This window comes from Leguminivora glycinivorella, chromosome 5 (assembly GCF_023078275.1).
Source record: "Leguminivora glycinivorella isolate SPB_JAAS2020 chromosome 5, LegGlyc_1.1, whole genome shotgun sequence".
In the NCBI taxonomy this organism is placed as follows: domain Eukaryota; kingdom Metazoa; phylum Arthropoda; class Insecta; order Lepidoptera; family Tortricidae; genus Leguminivora; species Leguminivora glycinivorella.
The window spans coordinates 22602964-22621868 of record NC_062975.1 but is presented as its reverse complement, the minus strand read 5'-3'; the positions used below and the strand labels follow the sequence as shown (position 1 = coordinate 22621868).

The window sequence follows — 18905 nt, the reverse complement described above, 5'->3', positions numbered from 1 at the left end:
TTTCCCTTAATTTCTCTCAATCTCCCCTGTGGAAGGTGGATAATGCCTGGCTTAAGACGCTACAGGAGCGAAAATGCTGGAAAGGAAGCGTTTCAACTTGGGAATTTTAGTTAAATATACTACTGTTATTAACTAGATTTAGCGAAAAAAAAAAATGTTCGTTCAGAACAACTCAGTTAAAAGATTTTTTTTTTCGTTAGCCTATTTAAGTGTCCCACTGCTGCGCAAAGGCCTCTCCCCTGGCTCTCCATGACTCCCGGTTCTCCGATTCCTCCGGCCGGCCGGCCGGCTTGGAAGGGGTTCGCAAAAGCTGTACATTCAGAACTGCAAATACTGTGGCGACAATAAAGTGTAGAAGTAAGCTAATTTAGGTCCTCCTGGTAATTTTTTTCAAGCCAGGGAACCAACTAACAATTTCATCCCGATTAAAAAAAAAAAAATACGAATAAGAAAGAAGTACAACTAGGGAACAAATCAAATTATTTTATTGAATATTTTTCGATTTGTTCTTTTTTCAAGTAGTCACACTACTATACACTATGTAACATATTTGCCAAAGATAAATCCTACGGCTTATACATTACCTTCTATAGTACCTTTAATTTTCATGGTGTTTATTTTAAAAAAAGGAAGTGGTAGTCATAACCGCTATTCGATACCGGTTATGCTCTTAAATGGATCACCGGCATTAATGTTACATCCTGTATATAAATTATAAATTTAAATTGATATCATACACGAAAGAAAAAACGACAAGGCCCACTGGTGGCCGAGCCGGGAATCGAACCCGGGTCTTCAGCTTACGTGTATGATATCAATTTAAATTTATAAGAAAGACCAGTGATGATGATGCAAAGGTTTTTCCGTACGTTTTTATTTCCCGGATACGATACAAATGATTCCGATTAACAAAATAGGTAATAGATTACGATGTAGTAATTAGTATGTGACGGCATACCTACAATATTAACTTGATTTTGATATGATAAGTGATAACACCTTATGAGAGGCGCGTTCCTAATGGGCGATTTTTTAGGGTTCCGTAGTCAACTAGGAACCCTTATAGTTTCGCATGTCTGTCTGTCCGTCCGTCCGTCCGTCCGTCCGTCCGTCCGTCCGTCCGTCCGTCCGTCCGTCCGTCCGTCCGTCCGCGGATAATCTCAGTAACCGTTGGCACTAGAAAGCTGAAATTTGGTACCAATATGAATAGAAATCACGCCAACAAAGTGCAAAAATAAAAAATGGAAAAAATGTTTTATTAGGGTACCCCCCCCTACATGTAAAGTGGGGGCTGATATTTTTTTTCATTCCAACCCCAACATGTGATATATTGTTGGATAGGTATTTAAAAATGAATAAGGGTTTACTAAGATCGTTTTTTGATAATATTAATATTTTTGGAAATAATCGCTAATAATAAGGAAAAAAAAGTGCGGTCCCCCCTCTAACTTTTGAACCATATGTTTAAAAAATATGAAAAAAATCACAAAAGTAGAACTTTATAAAGACTTTCTAGGAAAATTATTTTGAACTTGATAGGTCCAGTAGTTTTTGAGAAAAATACGGAAAACTACGGAACCCTACACTGAGCGTGGCCCGACACGCTCTTGGCCGGTTTTTCAAAAGTTGTCCACCCCACTTTTTTTGGATTTGGAATTTTTTATGGTGCTTTCCACTCAGAATCGCGAGCTCTTTCAATCCTGATGGTTTTTTTCCCATTCCGTTACCATTTTTTCATACATTTTGTGTGTCGGTAACGGAATGGTAGGTTTGAATAATGTATGAAAATCTTGGGACATTTAATTGTCTTTTATCTTATTAGATAGCGAATCATGCAGTCAGCTATCGGATAATGTCATTGTCAACATTTTAAGAAACCGTCCTTATTCACCCCGGTTAGCATTAGATAATTGTAGTGATTAGTGTCAATACCATTATTATGTATGATGGACCAGTATGAGCGTAACATATGCTATGTTATGAATGTCAATACGCATAATCTGACCGTTTACATACTAAACATATGACGTTCATTGATCACTTTGCGTGTTTAATAGGTAAACAAAGGATTTTTAACTTGCTAAACGACCGGTCTGGCGCAGTCGGTAGTGACCCTGCCTGCTGCGCCGCGGTCCCGGGTTCGAATCCCGGTAAGGGCATTTATTAGTGTGATGAGCACAGATATTTGTTCCTGAGTCATGGATGTTTTCTATGTATATAAGTATATATATATATCGTTGTCTGAGTACCCACAACACAAGCCTTCTTGAGCTTACCGTGGGCCTCAGTCAATCTGTGTAAGAATGTCCTATAATATTAAAAAAAAAGTATAGATCCAGCCAGCCTGGACGTAGTGAGAATCGTTGACACTGGTGGTGATCGAAAAGTGGTCTCTCTGTCCCGCCACTGCAGATGAGCAATAGCACAATATAATAATAGTTATTTGTTATACAAGGGGGCAAAGTTGTATTTTAACGCCGAGTGTGGAATTGAAAAAATGAGCAAGTGAAAGGATTCTATAGTTCGAGATCGAGTATCGAGAATAGAATCCTGAACTTGCGAGTTTTTTAACACATGAGAAGTAAAATACATTTGCACCCGAGTGTAAATAACACAAAACTTTTCCCCTCACTATAGCGAGGAAACTACAACGCAAAAAATGCGTTTATCACTGCTTCCAGTATTTCCACAGGTGGTAAATCTTTATTACTAGATTCACCTACTTTTATCAATTTTAAAGCAGTTAATTTGACTTTATTCAAGGTCAAATTACTTTACCCACTAGTGGATAAAATGCGTTTTTACCCGCTGGTATTAAAGGACAAAACACGTGTTTCCGAGCTAGTGAGGGGAAAAGAGTATTATCATACAGTATGGCCACTCCCGCTCCCCGCTGAAAGTGCCGCCCACCCCCTCTCGGTTACCTCACAGTTACCGTCTGTCAAAAATGCGAACAGACGACCAGTCATATGTCACTCATTCAAGCATACTACGCGTTCAGCTACACGAGCTTAGACTGTGTGCTAGGAACGCGCCTCTTTCATATATTCAATCGCCAGTGTCCGAGGTGTGGCAATAGGGAGAGCTACTTAGCTACGACGAAGCGTAAGTGATTGTGGCGTTGGTTCAGTACTCTGTACCTCTACTTGGTTTTCATACTGTATCTGGAATGAAATTTACATTTGGAGCTTTGACCAAATTTAAGTCAATTTTTTTTTTACTTTTTATCTAGAGCAAGTTTTGCTAAGCGGCACAGTTAAGTTAAAAAAAAACCAGACACACAATTTATCCATGTAATTAATCAAAATTAAATATCTTAACACAAGCAAGCACGCACGCACTCAAGCAAGCACAAATAAAGCCTCCGCCACACATAAAGCGTTTTGATAGCGTAGCGTTAGCGGAGCGCAATGATAGCGGTGCGCCGGACGAACGCTGGCGTTCCGCTCGCAATCCGCGCTCGTTAGTTCCCGCCGGCGTCCGCTGGGCGCAACGCCAGCGTTCGTCTGGCGCACCGCTACCATTGTGCTACGCTAACGCTCCGCCTACGCTTTAAAAACGCGCATATGTGGTCGAGCTTTAAATTCATATTACCGAGGCAGCGATAAAATAGCAAAGAATTCCACGATCAAATACCTAGCACGAAAAGTATAAGAGTTTTGCATGATTCACGGTTAGTATATTAGACTGATACTGTGCGGGATACCATTTTGATATTTGTCGATGATTTCCGTGATCATGATGCATGTAACTGCGTCGAAATATCGGAAGCTTGACAAAAATCCAAAGGTGAATCACGGTTTATATCCCGGTCAATATAATATGACAAAAAGTGAAAGAGTTGCTCACGCCTGCGTTGCCAAACGGGATAGGCACCAGGACCTCTCTTAGGAATTAAGACGATACGGTAGGGGTCAATTCTCCACACAAACGCTCTCAACTATTTCCTCCCTGGTTTTTGAAGATAGAGCAATGATTTTTTCAACACAGATTGTTATTATTTTTATCTGTGTCGGACCGTTTTGATTTTTTTGATATTCTGCTTTTTAAAGATTCTAGAGCTAATCAAAAATTTCCAAAAACGGCCTTTTTCATTGTGGCGCAAAAAAAGGTGTGATACTCAAGATTGGTAACAATTAACCAAAAAAGCTAAACGGTCCGACATAGATTATTTCATTGTCATTCAGATTTTCAAATTTCGTTCCGATTGATTAAGTTTTGAAGGAGGAAAGAGTCGAGAGCGGAACCTCGATTTTAAAGATTTTTTTGAAATATCTTTTGACTGAGTTGTTCTTAATGGACAATTTTTTTTTCGATAAATCTAGTTAATAACACTTGTATATTGAACTAAAATTCCCAAGTTGAAAGGGGGGCTCCTTTCCATTTTAGCATTTTCGCTACCGTATCCTCTTAAGGGGTTGAAATAAAATAAAAATGTTGAAGATGCAGTGACAGGTTGCTAGCCTTTATCACTCGCACCATAATTGAATGGAACCCGTTTCCTAAATTCGACTTCTATGACACCCATGTGTTGGGGATATTACCAGGTTGATGATGAAAACTATTACTTGTACCATCACATTTACTTTATTCACTTATAACAAACATATTAACAACCAATTTACAATAAATAATTCAAGACTTCTTCACTACTACTCGTCTGTACTCGAACTGGCCACCGTCACTGCTTGTCCGCCATTTTTATAACATTCCAACATGGCGGAAACCCAGTGACTACTATTAGTCAATTGATATTCTTTAATACTTTCATCATAAATGACAGTAAGATAAATCAAAATAAGGCATTAATAAATAATTACTCTAACAGCTCGGCCATCCTGTTCGAGGCGAGACCCTTCGCCAAAACTTAATGTGAAATAATTCAAAAGAAAGACAATATCAGTTTATACAAGAAAGATTATAAAAGTGTAGTATAATATGCATTTGAAATAATTCTTAAACAATAGAAATACAAAACATCACTTCACTTCATACCGATACCTTTACCACATAATTACGATATGCTATAAAATGGATTTTTAAATATTTCCATAAATCTTATCAAGAAATATAGGCCCGTGAAAAATAAATATATGAATAACATTAACTTCGATACAATTAAATTAATTAAATTAATTACATCTAATTAAATTCATTACATCCAATTGAATTCATTACATCTAATTAAATTATGATAATTAAATTATTTTCACAAGTTATAAACATATTTAAGTAAACAATGCAACACTTCATTTCACACTTCACTCGCGAAACAAGCAAAAAGAACATATTTACACGGTTTTATGACATCACCACCTTATCACACGATTGAATGAAATTCCCGTGCCGCCACGGGCTTCGGCAACATGATGTACCCGTCCGCTGCAACAGCATCATGGGCCACCCAAGCTCTGTCAGCCTGGATAGTGCTGCCGATGCTGCTCATCACGGACGCCGGACATTGCGCCGCCAGACGCAAGCTCGCATACCATGCCAGCGTATGAGGACCCACGGTGGACGATCGAAACAGAGGTATCTTTACCCTGACCCTCTCACCTGGGCACTCCTGGGTCGGAAGTGAATCTACACCCCGACCCTCTCACCTGGGCACTCCTGGGTGGTAAACGAATACCAGACCCTGGCCCTTTCACCTGGACGCTCCTCGGTCCTTGATCTGAAACTTGCAACACTTTCTTTAGGAACATAATTTCGACTGTCTTCGAAATTATGGTAAAACGATTATGGTTCGGTAATCAATTCAATAAGTCATAATGTATCGATAGTCGTTATGATTAATTAAATTATTGTCATCGCCTATTAATATATCTACTGTTTATATATACTGAGTATATTCAAGATTTTTCAGATGTATATATCATACACATTTACAGAATCTTTAAATACTCAAATGACCTGTCAATAAAATATCGCGCCTAGTTAATATTTACCATTTGTAACGTAAACATATTAAATTACGCAACCATTTAAGACTAATCGCAAGTACACGACTACGGTGTAGGTCCTTATTATTATTATTTTTATCCTGTTATTATTATTATTATTTTAGGTACTAGCTAAGATTGATGCAATAGTATGCCGAAATAGAAAAACTCTTTGTACATATACTATTTAGGTTACAGGTCAACAATAGCGACACCCGTCAGACATTATATACATAATCTCTTTTTTTTATATATACCGTGTCGTATGAAAAACCAAATACGATATCCGACGTATATTTATTCGCGCTGATTACAAGCCGCAAGTGGTGAGCAATTCATTTAATTATCAAAAGATCTATTCACACATAAAGCAAGTATATATTTTCTTTTCATGAAGAGCTATCGCGAATTTAAAGACAAAAGATTATTAATGTTTGCTCTCTAGATTTCAAATTGCACATTTTCAATTTATTTCTTTTATCTATGAAAGGGAAACTAGTCGTTAGTAACGATTTTATTTTAAATCTAATAGGTCTCTTCATAACCGATACAAAGTTTAAGTACTTCACTTTTAATATTTTACGAGCTAAACCTGCTAGGTATTAAGTTTTATATGTTATCAATAAAGTCTCTTTTTTTGTTACTTTATTCTTGATCACCTAAGACTATGAAACATGTAAAGAACTGGATACACGTATTACAAGTAGCCAAAAGATAAATATGTAATTATTGCTGTACTGCTTTATCCAATCAAAAGTCGCAAATAATATACATTCTGATATTAAGGCACAGTCATTTATGTTGTACTTTTATATTAATGTTTCATGTATTTATAAAGGTTGAAATGAAAGTCTTTCACGTTCATCAACGTGCTTAAATGTTATGCACGTATATCCACGCGCTTTGAATCTCGCACGTTCATCCACGCGCTTTAAATCTCGCACGTTCATCCACGCGCTCTAAATCCCGCACGTCCATCCGCGTGGGTCAACCATATTCCACAAGATACGATTCATTGTGCAATTATTTTATACTGGGGCCAAAATACTCGAGTTTACGCGTACATATGACTCTATGACCTACATATGACTGACTCTACATATGACTGACTCTACATATGACTGACTCTACATATGACTGACTCTACATATGACTGACTCTACATATGACTGACTCTACATATGACTGACTCTACATATGACTGACTCTACATATGACTGACTCTACATATGACTGACTCTACATATGACTGACTCTACATATGACTGACTCTACATATGACTGACTCTACATATGACTGACTCTACATATGACTGACTCTACATATGACTGACTCTACATATGACTGACTCTACATATGACTGACTCTACATATGACTGACTCTACATATGACTGACTCTACATATGACTGACTCTACATATGACTGACTCTACATATGACTCTACATATGACTCTACATATGACTCTACTTATGACTCTACTTATGACTCTACATATGACTCTACTTATGACTCTACATATGACTCTACATATGACTCTACATATGACTCTACATATGACTCTACATATGACTCTACATATGACTCTACATATGACTCTACATATGATTCTACATATGACTCTACATATGACTCTACATATGACTCTACATATGACTCTACATATGACTCTACATATGACTCTACATATGACTCTACATATGACTCTACATATGACTCTACATATGACTCTACATATGACTCTACATATAACTCTACATATAACTCTATATATGACTACATGTGACCATCACCCGTCATGTCACATGCACCATAATATATAAGCATATCAAGATTGAATCGTTATTCTCAAGAAGCAAACAGATATTACTAATAGTCTGAAACATGTCTTAATGATATTTATTCACACCATAGATGTAATTTTTCGATTTCCCATCGAATTATCACCCATGATCACCATGGTAAAATGCGAAGAATTTTATTTTATACGTTACTTTGATTAAATAATTCTGCCATCACTGGCCATTATAAAATAGTATTCATAAATGTGGTAGCATACCGTCAACAATCAAAATGAAATCAATCAGTCCAATTCGTGAAATAAAACGTTGAAAAACAACACATTTCAATTCGTTGAGTTTTAAAACTTTAAAACGCTAAACATTTTTATAACGAGTTATCATAAAATATCTGAAGATGATTAGAGATACAACTTACTCTCCATTATTCATACCAGGGGTTGGCAACCTTATTATCAAAGTTGTTTATTTAAATTCAGTACTTAACAGAATTAAACTACCCACAATTGCACAACTTCAATTTTAACGGTTAATATAATATGTTAAATTCACTATTAAATATGTATTTGCAAATGAACAGGAATCGTTTTTGTTCAAAATCGTACTTAAAGCATTAAATATCAAAATTAAGAACCAACTGCATTATAATTCTCAGTTTGAATTGAGATCAACTTTTCATAAGTATACATAATTTTTACCAATCTTGTGTTACCGGACACGAGGGATTAAATTATTGAAGTACTTTATGAGAACATATTTTACACAGCGTATTTCATTCAGTATGAATGTTTAATTGTTTATCTGATCTGTATAACTTGATAAGCTCGAATATGTATAATTATATTATAATAACAGAATACAACAGCAGGACAATTGCCTCGTTGGAATAAATTACACCACTTTTCGGAAACAACATAAAATGGCTTGTGTTTAACAACTCGAGGCATCGTTAAATAAAGCAGTCGTTTAATCAGAACTTTATTTCTATTGATAAGATACAAATTTACTTTACTCATAATTCCACGATTTCCTTATGCCAATTAATTTATGAAATTTTACTGTCACAAACTGAATGACGTATCATATGACGGCGCTTATTGTGTATCCAGAATATACTAGTCATATAGTTATCAGATTTATGTGTTTCAATAACTAATGGGCAATGTAATGTTACACACCTTTTGTAAAAAGATTTTTAGGTACAAAAGTAAGTCATCTTTTAAATAAAACAATAATGAGAGCTCATCAATTTATACTGCCATGAGGGTAGATTATCAAACCAGTTTCAGAACATGAAGTTTAATTTTAAGAAATAAATATAATACATGTGTCACTTACCAAAGCAATTTAAATGCACGTTTCGTTAAATAAATCCGTTACATTATTTTGACTAAAAAAAAAACCTTACACTTGTGCGGCGTGGCAAAAATCTTATCGATTTTTGTTTCGTCCAACTTCTGAACTGTTGGGGATATTACCAGGTTGATGATGAAAACTATTACTTGTACCATCACATTTACTTTATTCACTTATAACAAACATATTAACAACCAATTTACAATAAATAATTCAAGACTTCTTCACTACTACTCGTCTGTACTCGAACTGGCCACCGTCACTGCTTGTCCGCCATTTTTATAACATTCCAACATGGCGGAAACCCAGTGACTACTATTAGTCAATTGATATTCTTTAATACTTTCATCATAAATGACAGTAAGATAAATCAAAATAAGGCATTAATAAATAATTACTCTAACACATGGGAGGAATGGGGATAGATAGTATGACGAATACGAACTATCACAAAAAACTATTGTATAATAGTAGATTGAGTTATACATAGGAGCAAATTAAAATATTTACTGCGAGGTCGTATATTGAATACTGAGCGTAGTGAGGAATTCAAGTGTTAACGCCCAAGATGGAGATTATTTGGCTACCACGTGACACAAACTGCTTTTCACATCACGTATGAGGACATTCCAAATCGCTGATGTACAAATAGTACGATGAAAAAATGTTTTCGATGTGCAATTTCTTTTCGTCAATATTTTAATTGGCAACATTTAGTTTATTGAATAGAAAAGTGCCAATTTACTCCCTCGTCAGGAAAGAAAAGTCCCGTTTCCGTAAAAGAAAAAATACGGAATACTGCAGCTACCTGAGTGTAGGCTATATACGCGTCTTTCTTTGATTTTCCTCAAATAACCTGTTTACTTCAAGGCCGTTTTGTCCCTTTAAGTTTAGGATACCTATGGTTGAGTGATAAGGTAATAATTATAATGCCTTTTCAAGGTGACTAAGGCCATCAACAGAAACTTTACCGAAACAGGGTACTATGGCACTGATCACACTAAGAGCGAGCAAAGACATATGTAACTGCGTATAGACAGTAAAAAAAACGTACTTCAGAACCATGTAGAAAAAGGTACGGTGGCCTAGATGGCGACACCTTTGGGGTACGCTCGGCTAGATGGCGCGAATATTAATCACTGACATTTTAACACATATCTATAAGAATATGGGCCAAACTGAGATTTAAAAGTTTTAAGCTTGTGTCGAGAGATGGCAGTCTATGCACTGTGATTACACTTTTTACTTTGACAGTAACTCTCTATAATACTTGATCCTCTTTGGTGCGAGTAAGCTATGAGCTATCGGCTATAAATATAAAAAACCGGCCAAGAGCGTGTCGGGCCACGCTCAGTGTAGGGTTCCGTAGTTTTCCGTATTTATCTCAAAAACTACTGAACAAATACAAATACAAATACTCTTTATTGCACACCTCAATACACGAAACAACATAGCAAGTATAAACAACAACTTAAGAGGTAAAACAAGAGGCGGTCTGAACCTATCAAGTTCAAAACAATTTTCCTAGAAAGTATTTATAAAGTTCTACTTTTGTGATTTTTTTCATGTTTTTTAAACATATGTATATGTTCAAAAGTTAGAGGGGGGGGACGCACTGTTTTTTCCTTTAGGAGCGATTATTTCCGAAAATATTAATATTATCAAAAAACGATTTTAGTAAACCCTTATTCATTTTTAAATACCTATCCAACAATATATCACACGTTGGGGTTGAAATAAAAAAAAATATCAGCTCCCGCTTTACATGTAGGGGGGGTACCCTAATAAATCATTTTTTTTTTCATTTATTATTTTTGAACTTTGTTGGCGTGATTGATATACATATTGGTACCAAATTTCAGCTTTCTAAGTTTCTAGTGCTAACGGTTACTGAGATTATCCGCGGACGGACGGACGGACGGACGGACGGACGGACGGACGGAAGGACGGACGGACGGACGGACGGACGGACGGACGGACGGACGGACAGACAGACAGACATGGCGAAACTGTAAGGGTTCCTAGTTGACTACGGAACCCTAAAAACGTACAACAGATAGTCGCTCCCGTGTAAAAAAAAAATCAGTCGAATTGAGAACCTCCTCCTTTTTTTGAAGTCGGTTAAAAATAGTAGCGGGCGAGTTATAGTTAGCCTACAGCATATGAGCTACAAATCGCTCGCTCTCTCTTTTATTTACACGGGAACAACTACTTATCTTTTATAAATTGAAATAGATATCATACACGAAAAAAAAAACGACAAGGCCCACTGGTGGCCGAGCCGGGAATCGAACCCGGGTCTTGAGCTTACGCGGCTAACGTCATTACCACTAGACCACCCGCCCGCCGTGGTACCCGACGAATAAAACAATTTGATGGTGCTGCCATCTATACAACTAGGGAACAAATCAAATTATTTTATTCAATATTTTTTGATTTGTTCTTTTTTCAAGTAGTCACACTACTATATATAAATTATAAATTTAAATAGATATCATACACGAAAGAAAAAACGACAAGGCCCACTAGTGGCCGAGCCGGGCCGGGAATCGAACCCGGGTCTTCAGCTTACGCGGCTAACGTCTTTACCACTAGACCACCCGCCCGCCGTGGTACCCGACGAAATTCCTCTAGAGTATGTTATCTCTGAGAAGGCTAGGCGCCTTTTGAGTCTAAAGACGTTAGCCGCGTAAGCTGAAGACCCGGGTTCGATTCCCGGCTCGGCCACCAGTGGGCTTTGTCGTTTTTTCTTTCGTGTATGATATCTATTTAAATTTATAAAATAATTTGATTTGTTCCCTAGTTGTATACTTATCTTTTGTTCGTTTTTATAGCCGATAGCTCATAGTGGTCATAATTTACTTGCTTTCGGTGGGACCAGTGCCTAAGATGCCAATAACTAGCCAAGATTATTAGCAGAATATTATAATAATAATGAATTTTAATTTAATTTAATTTAATTTATTTATTAAATCAGGTAACAAAAGACCCATTTGGTTAACATTAAAATCACATACACAAACACTTTTAAAAGTAAAAATCACAGACACAAACACAAAATGAAATAAAATAAACACAAAATAAATATTACATTATTAAATATATACATGTAGACTGCTCCAGTGTCTAGCTATCAGGGAGTCTAGACCGCCAGCAATTACACTCAGAATGCCGTTGTTACTCCCACGCACTCGCTGCATGATGGAGGCGACACGCTTCCGAATAATGGCATGGAAGCCATCTACTCGCACTCCCGCAAACATGCCTGAAGCGCTGCAGTGCCTGGGCAGTCCCAACAACATCCTGAGCGTATTGTTATATTGCACCCTGAGGGCACTGACTGAACGCTGAGTATAGTTCACCCACAGGCAGCACGAATAAAATGATTGGCAGTATGCTTTAAATAAAGTAATCTTTACATCCTTACTGCATCGTGCAAACCTGCGAGCCAACATATTTCCCCGAACAGCCAGCGCCCTGCGCTCCCTCTCTATATCCATATCATCAGAGAGGCACTCCGTGACCCAGTGACCCAAGTACTTAAAACTAGTAGCTCTTTTTAAGGGTACTCCATTTAACATAATACTCGGGACCCTGTCCACTTTAAAACCACGAGACTGGAATACGAGCACCTCACTCTTCGTCGTGTTGTACTTAAGTCCATGAGCCACTGCGTACCTCTCACACTTTCCAAGCAGCCTACCAACTGCGCAAGCAGAAGGCCCCAGCAGCACCATATCATCGGCGTAGCTAATGTTGTTTATCATTTTACCAGCTATACAACAGCCAACCCTGGTACTGCTGAGGTCCTCTATCAAGGCGTTAATATACAGATTGAAGAGCCGAGGAGATGACAAACCCCCCTGCCTCACTCCACTCTTCAATCTGTACTCCCCCGATAGTGAATCTGCCCACCTCACGATGTTTACCTGATGTTTGTACCAATAATCAAAAATACCAACCACTTCCTCTGGCACATTAGTTTCTGTTCTCAGCTTATGCCATAAAAGGTCATAGGACACCATATCAAAAGCCTTGGACAAATCCAAGAAACACGCGTAAACGGGTGTTTTTCGGTCTGTGTAGTACCGGACAGTATGCTTGAGACTTAAAATAGCTGCATCAGTTGACAGTCCAGGCTGAAACCCAAACTGCGCATCATTCAGTTTAATGTACTTGCTAAGCTGTCGATCAAGCATACTGTCAAGGACCTTGGCAATAGTCGTCGCTAAAGATATGGGCCTATAGTTGGCACTATCCGAGAAATCACCGGTTTTATTTTTGATTATTGGCACCACCACCGTCCTCATACATTCATCTGGTAAGTAAGAGTGCCTAATACACAACGTATAAAACATGGACAATACGCGCGGCAAATGGACACCTGCATGTTTAAGGTGCTCAATACTTATGCTGTCGTGACCTGGTGATTTTCCCTTAGTCATACTGCGTATCACAGAGGTGACCTCACTGGCCGTAAAGCTAATGAGTGGATCTGACGAACGCCCCAACCTAGTCTGGACGGTAGGTGAAACGACATGCAGCGGCTCAACTTTAAAGCTATTTTTAAACATATTAGCTATTTCAACTGGCTCACTGATACCATTAACACTAAGAGGGGCACTAGGCCTTGGGTTGAGATTGTTAGTCTGTTTCCAAAAATTGCGGAAATCCTTTTTAGCATGTTTCTCTGCCAGGATATCCATTCTTATCTGTTCGGCATTATCCTGGCACCACTTCAGTCTCGATTTAAATATACGCCTCGACTCTACCATACGAGCGTACCAAGGCCCTGACAACGGTTTCCCATACATTAACCAACACTGAAAATGGTGCCTAGCATCCTTATGTGCCAGGTAAACATGTCTATTCCACCCAACCACACCACGTTTCCGTCTAGGTATCACGCAACTACTCTCCGCCGCCGCACCCCTCAACGACTTCACTATATCTACATAAAGACGATCAATTACGGCTCTGTGACTAAGATCACTACACAACCTATCGCAGCAGTTAGACAGATCATGTGGGAAGTCAATCTCACGAAGCTTCTCATTACAAATACTCCTATACATTTCGATTTGTGACGCATTTCTAAACCCCCACCGTACTCTATCACAGACCGGTACTCTAGGGGCATGATGAGGTCTAAGAACATTTATGTCACACTCGACTTGTAATGCTAGGTGATCCGACCACGCTGTCCCATAGTGCACCTCTACGCTAGTAACAGACTGCACAGCGGCCTGTGTCACCAGACAGTGGTCGAGCCAACGTGTACTACCATGGGCATCACTGATAAACGTAAAAGTATCTGAATTAGCTCCCAGTATGTCCATATCCGCACAAGTCCACATTTGATCGTCACAAAATTTTAACATTTCACGGCCAAATAAACTATCGGGGTGTGCATTATAATCTCCCAACATAAATACAGATGAAACCTGACTATTTTCCACTATGGCATTCATCTCACTTAAGCAATCGGTAAATTCTATTAAATTGTCAGCCAAATTAACCGGCATATAAACAGAAAAGACTAAGAACGACCTGCCCTTCACCTTCACATTAATAGCCGCCAGACGATTACTCGCACAGTGGATCGCCGAAACCGAGTCAAACGCACTTTTTCTCCATAAAAGTGCCACCCCACCATACGGCCTCCCTTGTAATAGGCCAGCTGAGGTATCCATGGCAGACGAACCTATATACCCAAACTCACTGTCAATGCTTCCCAAAAATGGTAAACTGTGTAAATAAAGCCACGTCTCCTGTAATGCCAAAATATCCGCCTTCTGACATAACACTCTAATGTAATCCACCGAGCGAGTAACCGACTTGCAATTATAACTAATTAGTTTACATTTAGAATTGTTCATAATTGGATCTAATCTCAAATTTCAATTTCAATTAAATTTACTACTGAAATATCAAATAAAATAAAATATATTAATCAATTTTTTTTTTTTTTTTTGATAACTACAACTTTTTATATTTATTTATTTTACTATTTACTTATTTTTATATTTAAAATCTATAAAACGTCTGTAAGTCACACCCGTCGGCCACACCGCACTATCCATAAAGGCCGTAATGTTCAATTCTGTTTCTGAGCAAAAGGAAAATGTGCAGTTGAATGACCTATTGACCAGTCCGACCGCGGAAAACGCACCAAACATATCGAATGTACAGGTTACCAAATCAGATATTCTTAGGAAACTTAATAATTTAGATATCAATAAGGGTTGTGGACCTGACAAGTTGAGCCCTTTATTTATTAAAAATACCGCTACCGCTTTAGTGATCCCGTTATATATTATATTCAATAAATGTTTAGAGTCGGGTACTTTCCCTGAGAAGTGGAAAGTATCTAATGTCACCCCAATCTATAAGTCTGGTTCGCGATCCCAAATAATCAATTACCGCCCGATCTCCGTGCAGTCCTGTCTCCCAAAAATACTTGAAGCACTGGTTCATGATCAAATGTTTGCTGCTCTTGAAACATCCATCTTGTCTGAGCAACACGGATTCATGAGGAACAGATCAACAATAACAAACCTTTTGTCTTACACTAATATACTATTCGAGTCTATGGATAAAAGACAGCAAGTGGATGTAATATTTACTGATTTTAGAAAAGCATTCGATAAAGTTGACCACTTGCTTCTTCTTGAAAAGCTCGCGTACAATGGTATCCGTGGAAACCTTCTGCGATGGTTCGTTTCCTACCTCTCAAATAGGTATCAAGTCGTTGTCATTAATGGATTCGCATCAGAGCGCAAATTAGTCACATCAGGGGTAATTCAGGGATCCATTTTAGGCCCACTCTTATATACACTGTTCATTAACGATATTAATAAACAATGTTTCAAGAATTGTCAATTTCTAATGTTCGCAGACGACCTAAAAATATTTAAAACAGTCAAGTCCATTGATGACAGTAACCTACTTCAAAACGATGTAAATGGTTTTCTCGAATATTGTTCCAAAAATAAGCTGCAATTAGCTAGTGAAAAATGCTTACAAATGACATTTACAAAAAACAAAAAACGGATTATCAACGCTAAGTACAAAATTGGTAACGATGAAATTAATAAAGTGTCAACGGTACGTGATCTTGGCATCTTATTCGATGATAAACTTGACTTTCAATTGCACGTGGAGCGCATCATTTCTAAAGCGTATCGAATGCTAGGTTTCGTTTTGAGAACAGCTAAGGTTTTTAAAAATCTTCAAGTTATCTCCTGTTGTACAAAACGTTGATTAGACCCCACTTAGAATATGGCTCAGTAATCTGGAACCCACTTTATAAAAAATATTCAAATGCAATAGAAATGGTTCAAAAAAAGTTCTTGCGGGTATTACATAGGCGATTGACAGGGAAACGTTTATCTTACATTGACCTATTACAGTATTATAAGTTGGAGTCACTAGAGAATAGACGCGAATGCTGCGATGCAATTACTCTTTATAATATCTGCAAAGGGTATTGTGTACATATAATTGTATGGAACTGCTTCAGCAGATACGGTTCAGAGTCCCAGCTCGGTGCAGCTCCCGCTCAAATGCTTTGTTCTCGGTTACCACCCCTTCTAGTAATGCTGGGTTGCGAGCTCCCTTGCGTCGTATTTGTAACTCTTATAATAAAGAATTTACATCCATTGACATCTTCAATCTCACAAAGCCTGAATATCGTCAGCATATAATTAATAGCCTCAGCGGCAAGCCTGGTTTCCGTCAGTAATATGTCGTCCTCAGTATCGCTATTGTTGTTGGCATCATTATTATAATTACCTAATGTTACTGTTAATATTGGGTGTCAGTTACTTCAAGTTGTTCGTACCGTGAGCTTGTAAACCGCTTGTTAATTATATTTATATACATGTGTGCAAGCTTAGTACCTTATGCCTTGCATGTAACTTTTTTTTTCTTAGTTAAGTCCGTTTACCTTAAGTATGTTTTAGTGAGAACGTTTAAGGAAGTACGTGAACAAATCTCGATGTATTGTTGCTAATGTAATCTTTATTATCCTGTCACATACTTCTGTTGTATCTCCAAGAAAAAAAAAAAACAATTACATACTATTATTATTATTTTGTAATTATTGTTCGACATCTTTTTTTTTTAACCCCCGACGCAAAAACGACGGGGTGTTATAAGTTTGACGTGTCTGTCTGTCTGTCTGTCTGTCTGTTTGTCTGTCTGTCTGTCTGTCTGTCTGTTTGTCTGTCTGTGTGTGTGTCTGTCTGTGGCATCGTAGCTCCCGAACGGATGAACCGATTTCGATTTAGTTTTTTTTATTTGAAAGCTGTGTTAGTCGGGAGTGTTCTTAGCCATGTTTCATGAAAATCGGTCCACTAGGTCGCGGTCGGGGGTTTTTCAAAATTTTAATTTTGTGGTTAGGTTATTTAATTAATTATTGAATTTGTTTGAGAGTATTTTCTATTTTTAAAATGTAATATTGTATTGTACCCTATTTATGATAATTTAACTTTGACATGTAAAATTTTTAATTTTATGAATAAATGAATATGAATATGATTGATAATGATTAGGTATGTGACCATTTTTTTTAATCCAGGCCTTGAACTAATATGTAACAATGAGCGCGTAGTGTTAATATCGCTTTATTTTTTAACGGATATTTTAACAATGTATCAAAAATAGGTAATGATATTGATATTGCAGTGACCGGTTGCTAGCTCGATCGTCCTGACCACGATTGAACCAAAATCCCACAGTCGCCTTCTACGATACCCATGGGAGGAAAGTGGGTAGTACAACTAGTACAAGATACTACAAGATTATAATGACCATAAATTGAAATAGATATCATACACGAAAGAAAAACGACGAGGCCCACCGGTGGCCGAGCCGGGAATCTAACCCGGGTCTTCAGCTTACACGGCTAACGTCATTACCACTAGACCACCCGCCCGCCGTGATACCCGACGAAATTTCTCTAGTGTATCTCATCTCTGACTAGGCTAGGCGCCTTTTGACCAACTCTAAGGGCGAGCAATTTGTGCTTGCACCTCCTATATCCTTTAGAGGATTACGGTATAGCGAAAGAGACGGAAAATAGCAAATCAAAAAATATATTTAATAAAATAATTTGATTTGTTCCCTAGTTGTATGATAATGATTATCGATGTTTTTTCTTCAACAAACGTCAGTAAGACCATCTCTAATAATCCAGTGAGGACACAATGAAGAACTGCCTTGGCATTAAGTAAATTGCTTAATAGCAGTTTGGTCGAGCCTTATTGCTGCTTCGGTGGAAGATTTATCAAACACTCTGTAATTTCCTATTTTGAAGTCTATTGAGTCTTTTGTTTCGTAATGTACAATCGCCATCATTAATACCGGAGCAGGTAAGGTGCTCACAAATATGTAAACACGCCTCTATAATATTGTCAAGCGTATTGGCCCCGTAGCCCAATGGCATTTCTGCGACACGAAACGCCACCGAAACGCCGCAGAAATGTAGTCTAAGCTCTGTCGCGCTAATACGCAAGAGCGATAGAGATAGATAAGCTACGAAAGAGTTATTATCGTGAGCGTTTCGTGAGCGTTTCTTTGTGCATTCGGCTACGCACACATATTTTTGAACGCGTCGGCCGTTCCGATATATCTGATGGCGTAATGTACTTTGGAAAGACAATGCGGATTTTCCATGTAGATTTTTCTAGACGGCTCTGATGTCTGGTAATTAGTAAAGTAGGTAAGGTACGGAGGGATAATTTCGACTGGTGGGTAATTTCAAGTAGGGTTTTGAATGGTTTACGGTTATTTTCATTAGACTTT

General features: G+C 37.8%; 1 protein-coding gene and 1 non-coding gene across 2 annotated transcripts in view; both read right to left on the bottom strand.

The window, feature by feature from the left end:
• The window catches only part of LOC125226563 (elongation of very long chain fatty acids protein AAEL008004), a 67464-nt gene that overhangs the window by 31284 nt on the left and 17275 nt on the right, over positions 1-18905 (bottom strand). The window lies entirely within an intron of this gene.
• Trnat-ugu lies at positions 17965-18036 on the bottom strand. The gene has a single exon. It is a non-coding gene; the product is annotated as a tRNA-Thr (tRNA).